Below are 24,503 nucleotides of genomic sequence, written 5' to 3' on the forward strand. Positions count from 1 at the left end.
TTCTGTAGGACCAGTTTGACAAGTCGTTTATACAATAACACTGCTCTGAGGCAAAACTTTTATTTTGATTTTATTTGTGTGTTGTGCTGAAGGAAAAGAAGAACAATCCAGAGGGCTCCATCCGTTGTAGGGATTTCTCTGGGGAAATCCCCCGTTACTGTCTCCAAGTGGATACACAGAGAAAGCGAGAGGTGGAAGATGAGAAAGACGCAGTGGAGAGGCCGAGAAACCCACAAGTAGCTCCATGAATGGACAGAGATAGACAAATGAAGACAGAGGCAAACAACAACATAGAGGATTTTCTAATTGTGTTTATGATCAAACACATAAACACACAATGAATGAGCAGAGAAAAAATACCCCAGAATGGGTGTGATGATTTCTTGATGATGTACATGAAAAGCTTCCGCTCCCACTGCAGCGCCAGGTTTTTGTCTTGCCTCACTAATCCTCACTGCACCCTCGAACCTCCCCAGTCTGTGCTTTCCCATCATCCCTCTCACTCTCCCTTCACACCTCCCATCATATTTTCTCCTTCAAATGCTCTTCCACTGCCCATAATTCAGCTGTTCACTACCCTTTGACCTGTACCCTCAGATTTCTCTCACTGGCTTAAACAGATCCTTCTCCCCTATTGTGCCCTCTTGCACATCAATCCTGACCTCTGTGCTGTTTTGCTCCCAGCCGAGACCCACCTCCCCCACCTCCCTGTGATCCTGTTAAAGCTCCATGTCAGCATTAGAGTATGTTCACACTGTGGTACACCGCACATTAAGTCAGACAGCCATTGTATGAGCCTGGGAGTTGGAGGCAGAAATTGAGTATGAAAGGATAAGTCCAGCCCTATCCAGAGCTATACTGACTGTGTACAGAGGGGTAAGGAGTATGTGCAGCTTCTGTAGACTAAGTTTGCATTTCAGCCAGGTGAGGAGCAAGGTTTAAGGTGTACTTTAAACTAACTACCCAGTGAAACTTGAAACAAGCACAGCCATAAACATAGTTTCTTTCTCCTCCTCAGCTAAAGGAAAACAGTTTGTCTCTGCTAAGCTGAGCTTGAAAACTTCAATGAGAACAATGGCAACATTCTGAAACATCCTGTTAAAGTCTCAATCTGAGATTATACTTATGTATGTAAAAATAACCTTGTTCGTTGTTTTTGTTTCAGGCCTACCTCTGGACTGGACCCGATCAGCTCATTAATGCGCATCTCCGAATAATGTCTCTTTAAGATTTGGAAGGTGTGCATGTTTGGGCCTCTGTGAGCCTTTGTATTCTACAGTTACTAGGAATGTCCCAATTCCAAATCCCAATTTTTCCTAGACTGAGTACTAATACAAGTATTTACATTTGAATACTCACTGCTACAGAGTACTGATAAAAGTATTAACTCGATCCTAGATGGAGAAGTGTGTACAACACTGACTGTAGATTCTCCACAGGAATATAAAGGTAGAGTATGACTGTTAATAACTGGTAACTTAATAATTGCATTCAGCTTTACTTTTGTTAACTTAAAACTACTCTAAAATACAAACATTTTTCCACCTCTGCCTACCCGCAGGGGCTAACCCAGTATTTGGGTGAGGTATCAGAGAAGTTTTTATGAGTACAAGCACAAGTAGACAAAGGTCTGATGCCTGATATTGATATCGGCATCAGGACATCCCTAATGGTTGCCCACAACAGCCTTCCCTGTATAGGTCTGCATAGAGGTTTACGTGTATCCACAGAGAACCAGTCGCCTTCATTTGTGCTACAGCAGCTTACTCCTCTTTACATTCAGAATAACAATCCAGCTTAATGACTGCTTCAACCACTGCGTTACTCTATTTACATCTTAAGCAGATTTCATTACGTACTGTAGCTGCAGTCGTAACAGAACGTGACCATTTCATTAAACCTTGTTTCCATTGGCTGGACTTGAACACAGAGATCCCACCTCTAGTCAATCCGGTAGGGGATCATGAAACTTGTGTGACTAAAATGCTATATGTTTAAAATACCCTCAATACGAATATAATAAATGAGTCAAGAAGGGCAATGATAATAGCTATTGTACACCAAATCTCACCTTCATGATTGCTGGAAATGTCATTCCCAGACTATGGGCATATATTGAGGTTGTGCACATCTCTGGAAGGGTTTGTTTCTCAAGGGTTTGGAATATACTGGGTGCACAGGTTTGCTCCCATTCAGCGGAAACAGCATTATTGTGTGGTCGGCCACTGATGATGGCCCAAAACTCCTGGGTGGAGATGACATTAACCCCCTGTTTAGGTTAGTCCAGGTCTTCCACTTGAGTTTAGAGACACATTTTTAAAGGACTTTCTTATAGGAGACCGGAGTTTGAATCTAGTGAGAAACTACTTGTGGTTGAGGTTTTCACCTTGTATGGCAGCTGCTTTCATCAGTGTGTGGGTGTGTCTGTGAATGGATGAATGAGAAGCAACATTGCATAAAGCATTTTGTCCAGTAAAGCAAAGCAAAGCCATTTACCATTTACTATTTACAGTATTAATTAAGCAAACCATTACTTTTTAATCTAACCTGAATCCCACATCACAAGGAGTTTGAATCTAAATTATTATTGTTGCACAGAGGTATTTCAGCATTTAAAATAGTGTTATAACCTTATGCTGCCACTCTAAGAACATTTTCCTGTCTCCCTACACGAGGACACTATTTGAACAAAGGGAATAGAGGACTATTTCTTTGCCATGACCAGTGACTACCTGGAGATTTATCATTACCATGAGGTTGCCATTCAACCAGCAGGTAGTTCCAGAAAAAAACAGTCTGCCACATGTAAATCCTAAATAAGTTGTTTTTACACTATGGACACAAAAAGACAAAGATGTGTAATATTGTAATATATATAACGTGGTTAGTGTTTATGCTAAGATAATCTTAGCATAGACATATGAGTTAGTGTGTAAAGCCAAACTAAAAACATCGAAGGAACAGACCATATCGAAATGATATGGTGTAAACTCTCTTTTCCATCTTCCCTTTTTCTGTGCTTGTCCTGCTACTCTCTTCGAGGAGCTGAGCGATCCCACCCTGGCATCAGTTTGTTGGTTGCCACGACAACCTCCGGAGCCAAGTTATTTATAGCAGTTGATCGGCATGACTCCCATATAATACAAGCTGTGCATGGACGCATGTTTTTTTTTGTTGTTGTTGTTGTTTTCCTATATAAAGTATTTATGCCTGTGTGCAAACTTTTGGAAAACACTTAGAGAAACAATCATTCATAAAGACAGCATAGTAGGTTTTAGCCCAGTTTCTTGTTTTGTGTGGACATTACAATCACTACTCTGACACTCATAGAATATCTTTGAGGATAATTATTTTGGTCTGGTTTAAACTTTAAAAGTTAAACTAAAGTCTGTGGTGTGACAGTCATGTGCTTTCTATAGCCAACATCCACCCGATCAAATTTTCTTTAATAAGTTCAGTGCTTCACCCCTTCAAAACATATTTAGGGTCTAATCAAGTCAGCGATTGTGTTTTCCTACAAAACCCACCATATACGTTCAGTAAATTTCAGTGTAAAGTGATTGCAGCAAATGGTGATCTCACACTGATTTGGCTTGTCCCAAAGCAGTTGAATAATGAGGCTGTTGTACACAACTGGACTGGACTGGACCAAAACTGAATGAAAAGTTTCGCTAGTTTGGTCAACATACCTTCTCAGAATTTGAGCAATCAATGTAGTTGTTTAGTGATGCTTGCAAACTGGTCATCTTTCTTGTAGGTAGATGCCAAGTGGTATTGAGACTGCCACTTCAGGAGACAACCCCTGCACCCGGTTTCGCACCAGGCAACCAAATAGCGCTTATGGTTACATGGCAGCTATTTTCACATTTGTGTTTTTTTCTATAAACACTCAAAAACCTGGGATTAATACTATGCAAACATAGGGTTTGTGAAAAAACAAACTTAGCAAAAAAGTTGCAGTTTGCCTTAAAAATCACTACTTCCCTAACCTCACTTGTCACACAACGTACATCATGTGATGGCAACGACAAAAGCAGCTGTTTCACACTAGATTCAACCCACACCAACTTTGTCCAGACATATATTTGACAGTCTACTGTGAATACTACATGATAATCTTATGTTTACGAGAGTTGTTCAATGTTGCCAAACGGTAATAAGTATCTGTTGGTTATTTGTGGCTGCTGGTACACACAACCTCCTGTGTCAAATCACAAATTACAGGAAGACAGTCTCTGTCAAGTTTATCCTTGCCATGTGTCTGTCTTATGTGTATTATACCTTCTAAAAACATATTAAAACTCTAAACAGTACAACCACACTGGGCACTAATACAGGTCCCGATGCTCATGATAGAAGACATGGAAAGTATGGTGAATCTCTTGTGGGTCTCTTCAGTGTTTTTTGTTTTATTTATGTGGGATGCATATCTGAAAAAATCATGACTGCCAGTAGGACTTAATCAAAACCCACATTTTTAAAAATTATTATCTTTAAAGGAAGCTCCAGTGTTTACAGTATAGTCTCTGTAATAGTCCATATAATGTAGTAAAATTGAATATGGGATCTTTAAAGTGATACATTGTTTCCAAAATGCACAGTACTGGCTTTGCTTAGGAATAAGGGAGGTCTTTGGGTCTAGCTAGAAACAAACAGTAGTAAATTTTAAATCTCCCTATTGTCTGGTGCTTTATGCTGTGTGTGTATGTGTGTGAATGGCCGTTTACAAGTCCCTCCAGCAACACTGATCACAGCCAAGGCCAGTGCTTCTAGTCCAGCCTGTTACGTTACCATGGAAACGAGCCCACCGCTTAGGAGCCGCCGAGAAACCAAACACCCTCCGATCAATACGCATCTTGAATAACGGGGTCGTAGACACACACAAAAACGTAGACACACTCAAACAGCAGGCACAGTGTGGCTAAAGCTCCATCAATAAGTAGATAGTTGCACAAATTCAGCCACTTATTCTGATAGAGTACAGTGAGGAGAAAGAGTGAGACAGAGTCTTTTGAAGTCCACTGAGGCACTTAACTGAGTGCCACAGAGAGGAGTCATGACAGCTGGCAAACTGCTGAAGAGGGAGCTCTGGAGTGTGACTATCATTTGTCTCTCAAAATGTAGAGAAATAAGCAGAGACACTGAAATGTAGAATAATAGAGTGTGGACATTGATACTGTACAGATTGCTTTCTTTTTCCATAAATTGAATTTTGTGGCAGGACACACCATGTTTATAAATTTTTAAGTAAATTACAATTAGAAAACTGAACACAGTGTCAATGAATTTGAAGGTATTAATGGCATTCAGCTTGAATTTTATTTCTTTTTTATAACCACTTTGGTCAACATGTTACAATATCTTCTTTAGCGTAGGTATATATGTTATCATTTATCTTTAAACAAAGGTCTGGTTCAGGGACAGTGTGCAGACAGTAGTTTTTCATTGCTGCTGTTTTCCAGTAGCCTCCATGTGCGTATAATTACATCTCGTTCTCAAAAGAGGTCTCACGATGACCTCCCTGTAATTATTTTGGCTGTAATATTTCACTCATTTTCAGTGTGTGTATAAAATGTTATTTATATTTTATACTGTTGTCTCCTATACAAAATGAGAGTTATTGCCAGATGAGGCATACTGTACTTGTACTGTAAACCCATCATAATGGATGGTTTACTTTACACTCCTTAACCTTAACTGAGTTTAGTATCTCATTATGCGCCAGTAAGTGCAGTTATTAATAAAATAAAATCTTGGTATTGTGTGTCCTATGCCATGTCATAGTATTCACTGTTACGGTGAAATTTTACACTATGATGTTAAGTCTGTGTGAAGCTTATTTGGCAGATAGAGAGCATAATGCCAGGCACACAGTGTATGAGATGACAAGCTACACACAGTCATATGGTGAAAGCTGATATTCCTCTGTGTGTATGTGTGTCTGTGTGCGTGTGTATGTGTGTGTCATCCCTGGAGCAAAAATGCATTTGGATTTACAGCACATGCTGTAATGAAAATTTTACTGCAAATATGCAAAATGTATTTTTTGGCACCTTTTGTTTTTGCATTGACAATTTAAGGAAGAATAAAGGGGAAAACACAAATATAAATACAGTTATAACAAATGGAAAAAACAAACAAACGAAAGGCAACCAGAGCAAACACAAAATACAAGTTTGAAATCATATCAGTATTTATTGAAGCAAATAGGTGTTGTAATACCAATTCTGCCTGTAGTAAAAAGTATTTGCTTACTACATCCAACAGTCTGAATTGCATCAGTCTGGAAAAGGTTACAACTCTATTTCTCAGGCTCTGGGACTCCATAGATTCATTGTGAGAGACTTTATATACAGATGGAAAAGTATTAGACTAATGTACCTTTCCAGATGTGACTGACCTTCCAAATCAGTTCACAGTAATAGAAGATCCAAAGAAAATTCAAGGTGCTGCTGGCCTCAATAAAGGTCACTTTTTATGAGTTCTATCTGAAAAACATGAGGCATAAATTGCATCTGTAGGAGAACAATAAGGTAAAAAACATCACTAGCACATTAAAAGATAACTCTGAGAGAAATCAAACCTGGCTCAGTCAAGATGCACTGAATTGTCCGTTTGCATGCCACAGCTACGCCGAGCTGTTTGTGTACTTGTGGCTCGACTGTTTGAATAACTCTCATCTGACCTCCCTCTTGTCAACAAGCGTTTTCCACTCTCCCAGGACTGCAGCTGACTAAATGAGTTCCTGCCTCGTTCTTTTAAACTGGGTGCAGAAAGAAAGCACTCCAGATACTAATATGTCTGTCAAAAATTCCTTGATGCACATTATCTGTTTCGTAATATCAGTGTTCAAACAAGCCCCAACATTACAGTTTGAGCTTTATCTTAATGCTTCGGTGGTGAAATAAACAACCAAGTAAAGAGGACATTTTCTATAAATCAACCTGCAGGAAAAACACAGTGTGTAAACAGTGGCAGCAGAATATTAGAAAACACAAACAACTTGATGAATCTCTTTCCCACGGCAGAGATTCCAGTGGGACAACCTTGAGAGCCAGAGCTTTCTAAAGTTTCCCCTGATGAAACTGAGATATTAATAGAGTGAGTTTGGCATAATGATCTTTAGATGCTTCTCCTGGAGTAAATAAACAGAGCGGATATAGAAAAGATTGTGGTAGAGAGTTTCTTTATGAAGCAGAGTTGTTTTCTAACAACTATATTAAAAACACACACAGAGAAACACATCTACTAGTTGACATATTTCACATAATTCCACAATGCACAGTCCATATATTCCTAACAAATATTGAGCCACGTGCTCTGAATTTAAATTTTCTTGTATTGTAGCCATTCATGTGCACATACCCAACATCTCTGGTGGAGTTATGGGGATTCACAGTTCAGTTTGGGCAATAATACCATCGACCACATGTTTGAAATGAGAAACAACTCATTTCATCTAAGGGGTGATGTGTCTGGCTCATAAGCTTTTAATACTTTTGGACAACACAGATACCTCATGCTGCATACAGCTGTCCCCTGACCAATTCTGAAATGCTTTGCTCAAGAGAACTTTGGCAGTCCTTTAGCTAAGCATTTGATTCTCCTCTTCCATCCCAAGACATGTTTCCTCAGATAATCAGTGAATTTATATCCAGAAGCACTCCAGTCCTGAGACTGATTGTCTTCCTTGGGGCTACAACTGCTCCCATTTAGATCCAGAATTAAACCCCAAATTTAGCACCAGATTTTTCTTTCACATCTTCAGACAACATGAGCACGGCTGTTAATTAGAACTTGTGCTGACTGCACATATTACTGTTTTATAGTAGTATCAGTTTTTCTGCTCAGATTGGCTCTTATCTGTGACTGAAGGCCACGGAGAAGATATGAGGGGAGCAGTGAAAGAACTGGGCTGAAAAAAACAGAAGGCTGGAAGAGGGGGAGCCTGAGTGCAGAGTGTAATGTAGCGTGCTCTCTGAATCCAGATCACTGAACACACTAGTGTTTCTTCAGTAATTTCTTGCAGCAGTGATGGTTTCACTTCAATATGTCTGTCCCAGTTTATAGCAACAACTTGTTCACGTTTCCAAAGCTACTGTAGGTGGGACTGTAGGTTTTGACTTTGCTTTGAGACATAATATATTGTGTTATGCAATAAGGCAGAGCAAAAAGAGGATGAAGAAAAAGGGAGAGACAGGTGACAGTTGGCTAGTTTCACTGACAAACAGGCCTTAAATCCTGGTGTGGGTGTGTGATGCCAGGGTATGTGGTAAGTGCCTGTTTTCACTGTTTCACTGTTTTACTGTGACTTAAATTGGCAGCTGAAAAGACACTATGTGCACATTTTGATTACAGCATAAGGCAGTCTTTATGTGGCTTTTTAGGTCAGTTCCAACCACTTTTTCAATTGTGGATTTGGATCACAAACAGGCTGACAAGGTAGTCACCGATACAGTGCGTGTGATTTTATAAATTGGTTTATGAAGCTATGATTTTGAGTCCGCATTTTGCCAGACATGGAGAATCAAATTAAAATTTTGGCTATTCAGTGTGGGGTCTGTTTGGAAGATAAGATGACTAATCTAATCTAAATTATGAATAACCAATTGTGACACTGATAAAAGTCCCACGAGCACAGTAGCCAGGGCTTGTAAACACCCCCTTTTTCATAAAAATGGCTAATACCAATAATAGATATTTACAGTATGTTTTCTCCTGCCACCTGAATCAACTGAATACAAGTCTGATTTGTGATGGAGCGAACATCTAGTGGCAATAAGATGAACTGCATTATAAGAAGTCAGTGTCCTGGTCAGCTAGACACATATTTTCAAATATCAGTCTTTATTGTGTTTAGTTTTTTTTATTGTACTTGATGTGTGTATTATTATCAGACGTGTATATATTCACAGAGGATTTAGTTTTCTAATTGTCTAACTGATGGATATTATGGTGGAAAACGTGACACAGTGGAATAACCTATTACAACATCTCGACTTTTATATATTTTCTGTTACTATAGTGCCGCTAAAGATCTGTGTGTGAAAAACTGAATGATGAATAAAGCCCCATGCAGCCTCTCTGGGCTGAGGTGAGGTAAAAAAATAAGACTGTTCCTCTGAGACCTGGAGGTCTGTGTCGTGGAGTGGCTGGGAAATATGCGGGCTAGACAGCCGACTTGTTTGTAGCACAAGGTCCCTACACAAAATTAAGTACGCTCGACTGGAACCGAGTACGCGTCTTGTCCCCGCCCCCGACGAGGCACAGCATCCATCCTCCTGCGCTCTCACGCTGCGTGATCTCCATCAAAAACCGAGAGCTGTGCCTCTGCTGAACCGATGGAGTAGTAGTACTAGTAGTAGTGGGAGTGCTCACGGCTTCCTATCGCCCTTTTTCTCCCATTTTTCTTTCATGGATTCGCATTTTCTTTGGAATATTTCTTCATCCTCTCGCGGTAAGTGTGTGTGATGCTCGCAGATGCCTGTAGGGGAGAAATAAGAGGAAACGGGACTGTGTAGCTATTGTCTGTTGCTGAGGGAAGTTCGGACCTTAATGAAGTCGCAACGCGGGACTCTGGTTTGGTAAAACGCGTCCAAGCGCCCAGGGAACATCGGTTTGTGAATGGAACAGATTCCGTTTGTGCTTTCTTGTGAATGTGTGGAGAATAGTGTTTGAAGAATAGTGTTTGAAAGTGTCGATATCGGTATTTAGACAGACACCTGTCCCTACCAGCAACAGTGACCGCCCTCCAGGGCTTATGTTGGCTCGTATAAACATGACCGTTGTATTTCTCATCCAGCTCTTTGCTGTTCATCCCTCGCTGAAGACCGACAACGAAGATTTGTGCAAATGTGTACCCCCCCCACCCCCGTTGCCGAGCAAATGTGCTTTCATTCTAGAAAAAAAAAAAAATTATGGCCCATCTCCCCGCCCCCCGACATCACAGTGGCTATTTCTCCTCAACCAGCCCCCCTATACCATTCAGATGACTGAAAGACTGAAATGCCATGCTTATTAAGATGCCTTGATGAGCGGTGTGGGCTAACCATGAAATGAATTCAGTGCAGTGAGTGGAATCATCTTGTCTTGATTGCTTCTTCTATCACCATATTTAGGAAATGGTACGATGCATGTGCAGCCTTAGCTTGCATTTATAAAAAAGACCCCCTGTTCCGTTATTGCTCCTAAATGAAACATTAACTAAATAGGAGTGGAAGTGAGAACATGTTGGGTGTCTTTGTCATAAATGTCTCTTTTGATCCTCCTTAACTTAGCAGCTTTCTGTATCACATGAGGTTAAAATAGGAAAGTATTTTACTGTGATCAGTTTCTCGTGCATGTGGCTGCAAAGAATAAATGGTAAATGGTAACAAAATGCATCTAAATGTTTTGCAGCTGATGGGCACTGCAGATGAGATGATTCCTCGGTAGTAGCCAGTTGGTTGCTAGACCCTCAACATGCAGCAGAAGTCGGTGTTGTCCTAAAGCGCTACTTACTGTATGCAAATTCACCAGGACATCTTTTCCTGTACCTCACGGTCAATGCTAGTGATTTATTGCTCTGTTCCTCATAGCCTGTGTGCATGTTGTCATTAGTATTGAACCGTCCTTGTGTCCCTTGGTGGAGTGCTGAAAATAAGATAGTATCACGCACCTTAGAAGCATATATTTCCACCTTCAATTTGTAGTTGTACTCTGTGAATGTGTGTTGTTGTTATTTGACAGGTGTATTCATGCAGGTCTCTGTACTCAAGCAGCCAAATGGTATTAGTCAGCGCACAGATGGCAGGTGGCTGGGAATCAGGTGATTCTTTCATTGGTTGTCAGCAAGGCCTACTGTGCAAGGCACCTCATGGCATACACCCACCATGCTAAACACTTGTACATAATGTCTGTGTGTCTGCAAGATGTACATTTTAGGACGTGTCATATCCACACAAGAGCCCACCAGCTCAAATAAATGCAGGCATGTGTGAAAGTCTTTATAACTTCATAAATTAGTTTTAGTGATTGGTTTATTGCTTCTGTAGCTTTTCAGTTGGTAAAGAAATCACCATAGATGTTGGGTTTATTACAGTGTGCTGGACAAATTGCCATCTATGAAATTATGGTAAAATACCTTCTTGAGTTACCACAGTCATCATCTTTGGGATGAATGGACTCTGTTTATGTGTTCATACAATTACTTCTACTCTGTCCCATTTTTAAAAATATGATTTAGGCAATATTTTACAATTATATTGTTTCATTTCAGTTTTGGAATAATATTCACATTTTCACCATATTAAATTTATGATGGTTTTTTCATAATTGTCTGTTTATAATCTTCGTGTCTTGGCCTGAAACAGCTTCCATTTCTTGTCAAAGATAAACTCTGCTCAGTACACATGGATGTGTTAGGAAGAGATAAAAAAGACCCCAGGGACATGACTGGGAAGAGTTAAATAACTTTATGCAAATATGCTGTGATGGAGTTCAAGAGCAGCTGGACAGGAGCCAAGTGGGAGCAACTTGATTCCAACTTGAAGCCGCAGATTATTTACTACATACAGTAACAAGCAAATGCTAACGTTCTTGTTTTACTGAATGTTTAATACCTTTGTTTAACAGGTATTATTACATTGTGCTAATGTCTAGTCTCCATATACTGGAGGGATGTAATGAAGCCCTGCAAGCTCATGGAGTAGAATGAAGCTGCAGCTGATTTTATCTAGATGTTTTATGTGAAATCTCAGAGTTAGAGTTAGAGCCAGCATAAAGATTACCTGCAACAGAGTAGAGCAACCCACAAGGTTTGTGGTGTATTCCTCCCATGGCAAGTGATAAATCAGAACACACAAATGAGCACAGAGAGACTCAGTGTAAGCACTTACATTTGAGTACTTGCCGATATATACTACTGATATTAGTACCAAACGGTTTTGCTTCTAGTATGACTTGCTAGACCATAAAATCCTCTTCAATCCACTGCACAGTTAAGCCAGTCCTGTGAGAACCAAATTCTTGCATGTGCTTCTGACAAAACAAATCTTGTTGTGACCAAGGTTTTATAAAAGTGGCAACTTTTATTCAAAAAAAAAAAGAAAAAAAAACTGAGATTGTGGTTGGAGAGGCGCAAACAACATGGACTGTAGAGACTACAGAGAAATATGGATGTAAGATAATTTTGTAAAAGAAAGCACACTTTAGTGAAAGCTGTAGTTATTGTAGATCTTTCTCGGTTGTTGCTGATGTCAGTCACAAATAAGAATCTTTTAGACCTTTAAAGCTTTTGCAAAGCAGACATTACATTCGCCCTCACTTTTGTAGTCATCAATTATCTCGAAACAGCTCTCGGAAACTTTTCCATCTCCGTCTACCTGCAGAGGCTATTGCAGTATCGGGTGTGGCATCCAAGAAATATCACCAGTACAAGTATAAAAGGGCAGGAGCCCTTGCCTTATACCCAATACTGCTATCTGCCTCAGGACCTCCTAATCAGTGATTTCTTGCTGCCTTTTATATCCAGAAACACACATAACTAGTTCATTTAACACATGGCAAAAAAAATCATACAATATTAGTAGCAAGGAGCTGTTCCAAAATGTGTTAAAAATTACAATACAGGGTAGACACCAGTCAATGCCTTCTCTTATTGAAAATTTGCACACACCAAACCGACATATTGTAGGAAAACTGCAGGATGAGTGACCTCTGAACCTACATCTGATATCTAACACCTCTTCTACTCCAACACTAGAGGCTCACTATTGATTACATGTACACACACATGCATACACACACAAACCCTGTCCATGGTCGATTGATAGCAGGTATTTGATTACCACTATGTGGGGGCTTTGTTATTAGTGCAGTGGGGGTTATGTGATTTGGCAATAACTCTGTCACTAGAATGTCTCAGGGGAATAATTGGCTCTAAGAGGAGATCAAGCCTACCTCAAGAGACTGACTGCCCCCAACCCATTTTATTTATAAGAAGGCTGATGCATCCAGGTAATGTGAAGAATGGTAATGTAGGCAATGCCGCATTAGTAGTTTTGTTTAGTTTTCTGGAGGCCGGGCGATAGAGTGGCTAAACACCCACTGTATATTTATAAGGATGCTTGATTCGTTTTAGGGATAAGTGGTATGTTGAATCAAATGAGTGTTTTTACAGCATGCCAGGAACTGGTGTGAGCTTTTCAACCCAGACTCGTGTATATAATTAGTCAGAAATTGAATAGGAGCTAATGAAAAAATGCTTCACATTGCAGCCAAATATCCATTCTGGCTGTTAGAACCAGTTGTTTTCTTTTTAATGGTAACTGGCCCTGTTTGGGATGGATGAGTTTCTTTTTTGAATGTTCACTGAAAACCAACGAGGAGATGAATTTAAAAATTGCTGCAGTAGGAATTTAAAAAAAAAAATCATCAGGAAAAGAATTCTTTATCTGGCTGGGCCAGGATGATGGTAATGTGATGGTGCAGATAGTTGTTATTGGACTGAAAAATAGCTGAATACTCAGAGATCAAGAGCTTGTTCTAAATATATGCTGAAGTCTGGGTAATGTTACAAGGTACCATGTAAAAAAACTTGCACAGGGGCACTGAATGAACAAAGAAAGGCCTGAAGCCCTTGTGTACTTTTTGATTTTAAGTTATTTTTATTACATTTAATCTTAGAGATATATAATATCATAAAATCCAGTTTAACCAAAAACCTCCCAACAATTTGTAAAATTGGTCTGTTGTAAAAATATCAGATTCAGATATGACATTTAGGCAGAAATGAACAAGGCTGCACACAAACAAATGTTTCTGAAGACTTCCTTGTGTCTGTACATGCTGCTAATATCTTCAAGACATGTTTGTGCTGCAAAGTATTTCTCTGGGGGAATGCTTTTCCTTTTTCTATGTTCTAAAATTATATTTCTGATTTACTTTTACTCTGAACTTTGTATGGTTTTGATTTCATCTCACCCATTTCTCTGTGTGACATTCTTATGTCCTCTGCTCTATGTTGTTGCCAGGTGTTGTGCAGATTTTCCAGTGAAGCTCTTTGTCGAAATGATGAAAGTGAAGAATTTCTCATAGCGAAGTTCTCATTCCTTGAGATCAAGTGTTGATGCTGAGTCACAAATTATTTTGTATCAGAGCTGTTTAACAGAGCTTGATTAAGAATTTGACAGTGGTAGGGACTGATGTTGATTCACTGTTATATTTAAAAAAAAATATTGATAACTTCAGATAAAGACGGATAGCAACTTTTCATTTTATATATTCTGGATGGCAAGGATTCTGTGGTGCTTAACAAGTGTATACTACCAATCTAGCATTGCACTACCTTTTAAAATATTGATGGACAGTTTTAAGAATCAATATCAGTAGTACAGAAATGGATATATATCCTTGTTATTCCAAGCTATTTTATTCACTTTCATATCTTGTTGGCTGCATTACCAATATTGCAACTCGATCCTTCACTTTAAACTTCCTTTAAGGCAATTTATTAGACCTAACACAGCTTACTATGGAGCCACAATAGACTTAATACCATGTTTTTTTTTTCACATACGTAGTAGTACTCGCCAAGACCTGTAAAAACACTTTAATTTGTTGAACCAGTGGAGACAGTACAGTCTAGGTTTCTGAATATACTTTTCATTTTGTTATAGGAACAAGCAATTCATGTTTATACATTCTTAAATTGTTTAAAGATGAAAAATATCAATGAACTGAACAATTAAATTTATATGTTGAGAGTAAAATAATGAAATACTATGAGTGAAATTTGATCCATTTCTGTATCATAGTATCATCTCACTCGGTATTTGGTTCAAAACAGCCTATTCTAGATCATGCTTTTGTAGGGAAGTTATCATCTATTATCCCTAGGCTCATTGTAAATATAGCAGTAGATAGCATCTACTGCTATATTTACAATAACCAAGATGTGTGGGAAATCCTTTGTAGGTAGGAGGTCAGGGTGGATGGCTGGGTGACAAAACACAAGACCTTGAGACAAGAGACACTTGTTTGTTTACTGTTTATACTGTTAGTCTATAGTCTGTATTTAATCCACCCCACAAACTAACCCTAAGATTATTGTTTTTAAATCATAACCTAATCAAAAGTATGTATTTTTTGTGCCTTGACCAAATGAAATTGCCGTGCATTGTATTGCAGGATAATCACCTACTGCACTTGGTAGCATGCTACCAGGTATCTACTGGCCTATAGCTATGGTGGTAATAACAACAGAGAGTGTCCGTCAAATGGCGCAAATGTCCACCTGAACCGGGTGTCCAAAATAAGTTGACAAGGACGAGCAAATTCACATGAATCAAAATCCATAAGCTAGGCACAATGCTTTTTCAGACGTAAGAACCAGTGTTTAAAGGTGTGTTTTTGTCTGTGGCAAGCAACACTGACACTGAGGTTCTTTTTCTAAATTCACTACTAACAAGGGCTTGATGTGTCTTCACAGTTTCCCACACCAGACCCCTGGCAAATAATTGTGGTTTGTTGGAATATGTGACCAGTTGAGACTGTAAGACTGGGTGTGGGGACTATATGTGTGTCAATACATTGAGTTAATGAGATTTGATCAGTATCACTCCTTCAATGTGAATGAAGACGTGACTTTAGCTGTCCAAATAGTCTTTTCTGTATAGTAATGATTTACATATTTTTGTTGCGTGTGGGCCTCAGAGTGGATTTTAATTCTGCATTTGTAGCATTTGTCTTTGCTCACTGTTTATTCAGTCTACAACAGGGAGTTGCACTGGTAACGGATTTTTGTTTGTTATTCAATTGCAGTTTTTGAATTGAAGATATTGAATATTCCCAATAGATGATGGCTATGAGCATCTTCAGTTTTAAATCAAATCAAATCACACTTATTTATAAAGCCAACATTACAAAATTTGCCTACATGAGCTTTGCAGCCTGTACAACAGCAATACCCTTAAACTGAGGGGAAAAAACTAACCTCTCTTCTGCAAAACCCTTTAGCATTACCAGTAAAAAGAAATCTTCAGGGAGAGCTACTGAAGAGGGATCCCTCTCCCAGTACGGACAGAAGGGATGTAGTTTAAGAATAGTAAGAAATGTTATAGGTCTTTAAAATCCACATACTGTATGTTTGATACTAAATATAACCTTCCATCTGTGCAAGAAGTAGATGTGATATGTGAAGGTGCCAAGAAATGTGGAAAGATAAACGCACAAACAATTTCTTGCAGAGTAAATATCAAATGTTATTCTCCCTTTGTTTTACCAGTGTTTTTTGTCCCTTTCTGTTTCTCACTCTACAGTCACTTCTCTCTGTCCTCTGAGTCAGAGTCCGCCCTGATGTTTAGCTGGAAGGGGAAACAGGGAGAGGAAAGGTGACGGTTAGTTTGCGCAAACACATAGTTGTATGTGTGAAAATTTGAGCACGCTCATCGCTATTAGTTTCTAGAGTTTGAAAAATAGACAGATTTTCAATAAATCACTTGTAAGAAGGCCACAGTGGATTAGGAAAAGTAACTATTTATAGCATCAAAGATGCTCTGTTGGCAAGAGTGCTAGCCATGGGACAGCTCTGTGTCTGTGGGAGAATGTGTGCACTGTTGTGCTGCAGTAGATGAAGAAATCAGAATGAGATGTTAGCACAATGTTGGCTATTAACATTTAACGTATGATTTCAGGATGAAATCTTGTAGAACAAAAGCATTTATATAATTAAATTATAGATGTGAAAATCGTTTTATGACACCGGGAGCATTTCTTAGAAAATAAAATCTGTATTTGAATAAAAAAGGGCTCGAGTGTAGATTTGGACACAGACTGGCATGCTTGGTTGGCATATTTCCCAGCAAACAGTTTTGATGCACTCTATCCGCTGAGAATGAAAACTCAAAATAGCCTGGTTTTCGGTGCTGAAGTACAGTGTGCATAAAACTTCCCTGAGCATATCACAACAAAAGAAGCAATCATTGCTATCCAGTGCTACATGGCTCAGATAATGTTACTACTTCTTCTTTCGGCTGTTCCCTTTCAGGGGTCGCCCCAGCGAATCATTTGCCTCCATCTAACCCTGTCCTCTGCATCCTCTTCTCTCACACCAAGTAACTTCATGTCCTTTCTCACTACATCCATAAATCTCCTCTTTGATCTTCCTCTAGACCTCCTGCCTGGCAGCTCCAACCTCAGCATCCTTCTACCGATATATTCACCATCTCTCCTCTGAACATGTCCAAACCACCTCAATCTGGCCTCTCTGACTTTATCTTCACACTTCTAACATGAGCTGTCCCTCTGATGTCCTCATTCCTGATCCTGTCCATCCTCGTCACTCCCAAAGAGAACCTTACCATCTTAAGCTCTGCTACCTCCAGCTCTGCCTCCGGTCTTTTCTTCAGTGCCACTGTGTCTAAGCCGAACAAAATCGCTGGTCTCACCACTGTCTTGAACACCTTTCCTTTCATTCTCACTGATACTCTTTTATCACACAACACACCTGACACTTTTCTCCACCTGTTCCAACCTGCTTGCACTCGCCTCTTCACCTCTTTTCCACACTCCCTACTGCTCTGAACTGTTGATCCTAAGTACTTCCTCTAACCTCACCGTTCCACTTGTGTGTGTGAATGAGAGGGACCCATGTATTCTGTCTTGCTACGGCTAAGCTTCATTTCTCTGTTTTCCAGAGCAGACCTCCACCTCTCTAGATTTTCCTCCACCTGCTGCCTGCTCTCACTACAAATCACAGTGTCATCTGAAAATGATTCCTGTCTAACTTCATATGTCAGCCTGTCCATCACCAGAGCAAACAAAAAGGGGCTCATATCCGACCCTTGATGCAGACCCACCTCCACCATGAACTCCTCTGTCACTCCTACAGCAAACCTCACCACGGTCTTCCAGCTCTCATACATGTCCTGCACCACTCTAACATACTTCTCTGCCACTCCAGACGTCCTCATACAACACCACAGCTCCTCTCTTGGCACCCTGTCATACGCTTTCTCTAAATCTACAAAGACACAATGCAACTCCCTATGACCCTCTCTGTACTTCTCCATCAGCATCCTCAAAGCAAATACTGCATCTGTTGTTCTCTTTCTAGGCATGAAAACATATTGCTGCTCACAAATGTTCACCTCTGCCCTTAGCCGAGCTTCCACTACTCTTTCCCACAGCTTCATTGTGTGGCTCATCAACTTTATTCCTCTGTAGTTGCCACACCTCTGTGCATCTCTCTTGTTCTTAAAAATTGGCACCAGTACACTTCTTCTCCAGTCCTCGAGCATCCTCTCACTCTCCGATATCCTGTTAAATAAACTAGTCAGAAACTCTGCTGCCACCTCTCCTAGACACTTCCATACCTCCACAGGTATGTCATCCTGCTCCACACCAGTCACCTCTTCCTCTCTCTGGATCAACTCATTCATTAACTCTTCAAAGTTCTCCTTCCATCTTCCCATCACACCCCTGGCACCTGTCAATTAATTTACTTATCTTTAATCACACTAACCTGCTGCACATCCTTCCCATCTTTATCTCTTTGTCTGGCCAACCTGTACAAATCCACCTCTCCCTCTTTAGTGTCCAGCCTAAAATACAAGTCTTCATATGCTCTTTGTTTGGCCTTTGTCACCTCTACCTTCACCTTACGAGACAATATTATAATTATGAGATAATATTACAATTAATTTTATCTATTATATATAGTATAGGGGTTACATTTAAAATGGGTCTGTAAAGCCCAGTTTTAAATAGCATCAACACGCTAGTGCAGATTAAACATTCAGTGTTATGACCATATCTGCAAACATTTTAGACTTCTTCATTGCTTGTCTTTGGTTTCTTCCACAACATCTGTTAAATTGCCTAAGAATTAGCAATGCAATTATAATTTATCAAATAACAATGTAAAAACAATGTAAAAAGGCTCACTAGTAGTCACCACCTTAGATTTAAATATGTAAAACAAAAGTCTTCACTTTTAACAGGCTGAAGCAAGCAAATGTGCAGCATTTTTGCTCAATAAATAAAAATATAAAAGGCTTTCAGTTTGTTCCGTCCAGGGTCACCACAGGGACGTGTTCCGCACGTTGCTTTGGCATTGGTTTTTATGCCAGAAGCCCTTCCTGCTCCAACTCTCTGTCTCGTTAATGCAAACAAGGTGGCTCTTGGTGGCCGGGAGGGGCCACACTTGGTGGCGTGGGATTCAAACCTGCGGCCTTCTGCATCCCAACCCAGTGCTCTTGCACTGAGCCACCAAGTCCTCTGAAAGCAGCTCAGACCATCTTAGTTGGTACAGTAGTACAGTATTCTTTTCCTTAGGCACAATTTTTATGTGTGGAAGTACTGTGAAATAGGTTAAACTAAAACGTTTATAGTTATTTAAAACCACTATGTTTTGAACCAGGACAGCTTTAAAATTTCGTCATTTGTAAGAGTTCAATAACCGAGCCTCTTGTGTTCAAGTACAGAAGGACAGAAGAGCTCGGGGCAGAACCACAGACATGCTGACAGTAAGAAGAGTAGGTAATATTTCATTTTCTCATGCCCGGATTTTGACTCCTCAGTCTATCACCATCTCTGTCACTGTGACAGTTTAGCCACAGTCAGGACAGTCATCACAGTCAGCCAGAACACCTCAGCTGGATAACAGGAGATGGTCAATCAAATGATATTTCTGGGCTCAATATTTCACAGTCAGCTCTTGCCATCTCTGAGAGGAGAGCAGTCACGTGTAGACAAAGTCATCACAGCCTGGCTGAGTGGAGAGGAGAAAATGATGAATCCTGACAAGGCCTGTAGGCTGCTCGTTTGATCAGCTCACCGCTGGGAAGACAATCTGATCACCTTCCATCTGACTGTAATTAACTGGCTCTTGGAACTGAAAGATAATGCTTCATGGTTGTGATCTTTGGATCATATTTTTAAAACTGTAATGTCCTTAGACTGAGGGGAAAAGAAAATTCATGTAAAGTCTTTACTGTGACTAGGAACAATTGTTTAGTGCTGGGAGTCCTCAAGGCTGTGAGGCTGTTCGGGCGGGTGAGAAACAAATGGATGTAGTGGTAACTTTTGACACTGAGTGTGGCCAACTTAAATTTTCTGATTTGAATCATCTGTCACGTAGCCCAAAGTCAAATTAACAATCTCGCATTATAACTGTCAAAGACAGTTTCTCCCTGTGCATGATTACGCAAAGAATAGGGTTTAGGGTTGGGCCTTGAGTTTTAGTAAGATAAATTTTGGGATTATATCAAGCAAATCATATGTAATCCTAACTTGTCATGCAGTCACTTGTTTGTTTATTACAAATGAGGAGAAAATATGAAATTACATGAGGGTGCAGATAACTAATTTATTTCACAGTTCTGACATGGTCCCACATGGGCAAATCAAATACTGGGGACTGACAAGAAAGTCATGTAGCACTTATTCATAATATTTATCTTCTCAGCTTACAAAAAATGAGTGTGAGCAGTTGCCAAGAAAACCCATGAGAAATTTGTGTAACTATACCTGATTTTCTGGGGGTTAATTTGCCATAACATGCGATCGGATTGTCATGTAACTCCAAGCACAAGCCCAGTGAAACACAGTATGATAGCGGGCTCAAGCTAACAATTAGCCAACGCTTACACAACCATTAAACATTCAGTATTGGTGAAAAACCTACATGGACCCTTGCATTTGAAGTTAAGCTGCTCTGCAAGCTTTCTGCTCTCCCCAGTTCTCCCTCTCCCTGCTCTGATACAGCTTTGCTTCAATTGTCACGCTTTGTACAGCCCTTCAGGTAGTTTTTCTTATGTTGTCCAAAATAAAAAAGATTTTTTTTTCCTTTTCTTTGAATGATTAGAGGGCCAAGCCTTGTTCAAAAACATTTGGGAGAAGTATCTCTGCACCGCTGCTGTTCTGTTCAATGAGTCTGTGTCACAGGAGGCTTCCACCACAGATCTCTATCATAAAATAGATTATGGAGATTATTTTTTATTTATTTATGTTTTTGTATTGTGCTATTGAATTCATCTTAAGGTGGGGACACACCTATGGACTAGCTAAACCTTATAAAGACTGGATTGTTCACAAAGATGTTTTCCACCAACTATCACCGATTTCTAGTCTTTGACAGTTTCTATGGGGCACATAAGTCTAAATAACTGTGGGCAATACTCTATAAGTATACGAGGTGAATGAATTCCGGATGAGAAATATAAGAAAAATTGCACTGATTAATATATGGAAGTTACTCAGGCATGGTTTATACTATTTCTGAATAGCAAATGTTTTATAAGACAATATGTCAGTCCTGGAAATTGTTGAATATTTATCCCCTCATCTGTTGTCCTATCACGGTTGATTCCTTACTGTCAAATGAAGGAAAAATTGACATTTCTTATGCATACAGGCTCATTGACATGCACTCCCTAAAATCAGTAGATTAATTTACATTGTCACATCTGTTACAGATACACAGAGTGCGCCAGAGCTGGACCAAGATCAGGACCCACTAATTTTAGGTGTTATTGGCCCACTTTCTCTGAACAAACAGGGCAGACACACATAAACCTCTTAGGGATATAGATATTTTACATTTTCTGTTGCTTTGTTTTTCTAAAGTCAATTACAATTTATTTAATCAAATATGATCTGTCGCTCACTGCCACTAAATGAATAGGGAGTGATTGTGTAGATTACAGAAAAAAACTCAAGTATAACAAGTATATAACACTTTCTCTGATATTAAAAAATAAAATCCTAGCTGGCTACATAAACTGTTTCCATCTGATGGTTTAATAAGATTATGGTTCAGTGGAGTAAACTGCAGAAAATATGAATAATTGAATTACCATTGATAGTCCTGTTGAATATTTTGTTTTTAAATTGCCACATATCTTGGGGTAACAGAAGTATACAAATGTAATTTGTATGGACATTTAATTTGGGGGCCTTTTACCACATTACAAGGATGACTAGTCAATTTTCTCTCAGTGGTTGATTTTGTTCCCCACCTGACATAATGTGAAATGTCACAGAGTCACTGGAGGCCGATTATGCTGGTAATGTGCACTGAGATGGATAGCATGGATGTCTTGCAGTAGCTTTTTTTTTTTTCTTTTTAAGGATTTACTGAAAGCAATTACATTTCAATGGCATGTAAGACTTTTCAGGTGAGTGCTTGCAGTTTTACTGAACTGGGGAACCATCTATTACCTGGAAAATCTCAGTTCAACCTTGTCTGAGAGCTCTTCAACCTGCTGAAGTGTTGTGTGAAGTGAAGAGTTAAAGTGTTTCAATAAGAGAAAAGAAAGTGAAATTACAGCATTATAGGTAAATAAGCTGTAAGTGTAAATTCTGCTGCTCCTGCAGTCACTCATGGGTGTAAAAAGGATTAGGTATCTTATGGCAAATCCTGCTATAATGTGTATCTATATGCAGACAACAGCAAACTTTTCTGAACAATGAGTGAAGCAACCTGAGAGACCTACTTTCAAGATTGTCGTCACCTAATGTCGACTTCATTAGCTTGAACTGAGAGTTAAATGAGATGGGACAGACACTTAGAGAGTGATTAGATCTGCCAGCATCACTGTCTGTCTACCTGCAAATAATAACTCAGTGAGATTGAAGTGTTTGGTTTCAAAATGGGGTGAGACTTGGGATGTGTGGAGCTTCATGTGAGGCATTCAGATGCCTGAAGGAACTTTGCAAAATGCATGACAACATCTCCCAGTTCAGTTGCAGTAGCTAAATATAAAAACAGTTGAGTGCAAAAGTTTGCACTTATTTACAAAGGGCAAAATGAGTATAACCATTTTTTTCATCAACATAATATTTAATGCATGTTAAGTAGAAGTGTCCCCTAATCAGAAATAAAATCAACAAAATGTTTATTGTTATACTATCAATTTTTCCCCCTTACATTGAAATGACATGTAGAGGGATATTTAGAAATAAATATATACACACACATTATATAATACAGTATATAAGACAGTATAAATACAAATTAACTTTAAAGAAATGTACTAGTTTTAATGTGCATTGAAAATTGTGCTAATAGAAAAACTCTGTTTTGCTCATATCTTCTTCGGATGTTGTAAACATGTTTTGTGCCTTATTTTTGTTGAATTTTACGCAGCTTCATACAGACAATCGTGTTTTATTATGAAAGCTCAACACCAAAACCAGCTTATGATTTGTGAACTTCTATTTAGTTAAGTTATACTTAAGTATAAAATTTTGTTTTTTTGTTTTTATCATTTAAGCCCGGCTCAGTCGTCTCTCTGGTGGCTGCTAGTGTCCAAGGACAATTCTTCACCTGGTAGAGAAAAGATAGAATAACAGGGAAAGACTGCAGTTGGTAAGAAAATGTTACAAACACTCCACTGCTCTGTTTTTCTTCAGCTTGGCTGTAAAACAAGCCTCCTCCTCTCACTGCCTTTCATTATTCTGAATTACACAGTAGGAAGAAAGAGAGTTCAAATCAGGACCAATGTTCCTCTTTAATAGGGAATTAAGTGTGATTACAGCCCCATAACACATTTATGACATTTGGTATCTGCAGGAGGTTATAGCTTTTTTGATTAGTACCAATAAATCAACAATTACTAAAGCAAATTGTCAGATACTGTCGGGCTTTTCGCAGCATTTTTAAAACCCAACTAACCTACAGCTTCAAAAAGGTGCTGTAAGAAACCTCCAACTTGTACAGTCAGTGCCCATTAATTAGGAACAATGCTATGAGTTACTGTCAGACCATTTTCATCCCCGTCTAGATCCAGAAAAACAAGTAACCTAGCAGCTTTACTTTTCCAGTATTTTCCTCTTCTCTGCATATTTCTATTTAATTCCTGCTCTCTTCCTAATGAGCTTGCTATTCTCCACGGAGAAATGGCACGTTATTGTTTGTGACACTTAGGAGCCATAATGAAACGCGGTAAAATAGGATGAACTGAAGCCGAGTGAAGAAGATCATTTCTATCAGGGTCTCAGCTGAGTGCTTAAAGGGAACATTATGTGAATGTGAATGATGAATGTGAGTGTGAGGTTTTATTCTGAATTCATTGTTGTTGCCCTGTTAATAAAGATGATATGGTTCTATTGTGCAGCTTAAGTGTTACCTATGGTGTTTAAAGCCTTGACGGAGACTTATTATAACAACACTGATAATCTTTTCTTAATTGTAGAAGTTTCATTTGCATGTGAATGTTAACAAAGTTTTGCTACTACACTAAGGTTCAATCTACCCCAACTGATCCCTATTCTTTGCTTTTCTTTCCTAGTGCAGTGTCATGAGTGTAGTGTAGTGCTTATTGATTAGTCAGATCCCAGAAAATCTGATGTGACATTTTCTGGTTCTGTCATATCAGATGTAACGATTTGACTGGAAATTAGTAACCAGGAACATGTGTGCCTCTATACCAGGCGTGGGTGTGGCAACTATTAAGGCAAACCCTGGTAAACCTCCCTTTTGAGTATGTGTGAGCACAATACTGTAGATTTTACTTAAGGCG

The 24,503-nt window shown here is 39.2% G+C and overlaps 1 protein-coding gene across 5 annotated transcripts in view; it reads left to right on the plus strand.

Moving 5' to 3' along the window:
* Positions 1 to 9,240: 9,240 nt before the first annotated feature.
* plppr1 (phospholipid phosphatase related 1) overlaps positions 9,241 to 24,503 on the plus strand; it is a 48,130-nt gene continuing 32,867 nt past the window's right edge. The window contains exons 1-2 of one of the 5 annotated variants that reach the window (XM_067484403.1): positions 9,248 to 9,457; positions 23,256 to 23,350. The gene's annotated coding sequence lies outside the window, so the exon portion shown is untranslated. Of the gene's footprint in view, positions 9,458 to 9,597; positions 9,617 to 9,965; positions 10,070 to 23,255; positions 23,351 to 24,503 lie in introns of those variants that run through there. The other 4 variants (XM_067484406.1, XM_067484402.1, XM_067484405.1 and 1 more) reach the window with 4 other exon arrangements.

This window comes from Channa argus, chromosome 18 (assembly GCF_033026475.1).
Source record: "Channa argus isolate prfri chromosome 18, Channa argus male v1.0, whole genome shotgun sequence".
Classification (NCBI taxonomy): domain Eukaryota; kingdom Metazoa; phylum Chordata; class Actinopteri; order Anabantiformes; family Channidae; genus Channa; species Channa argus.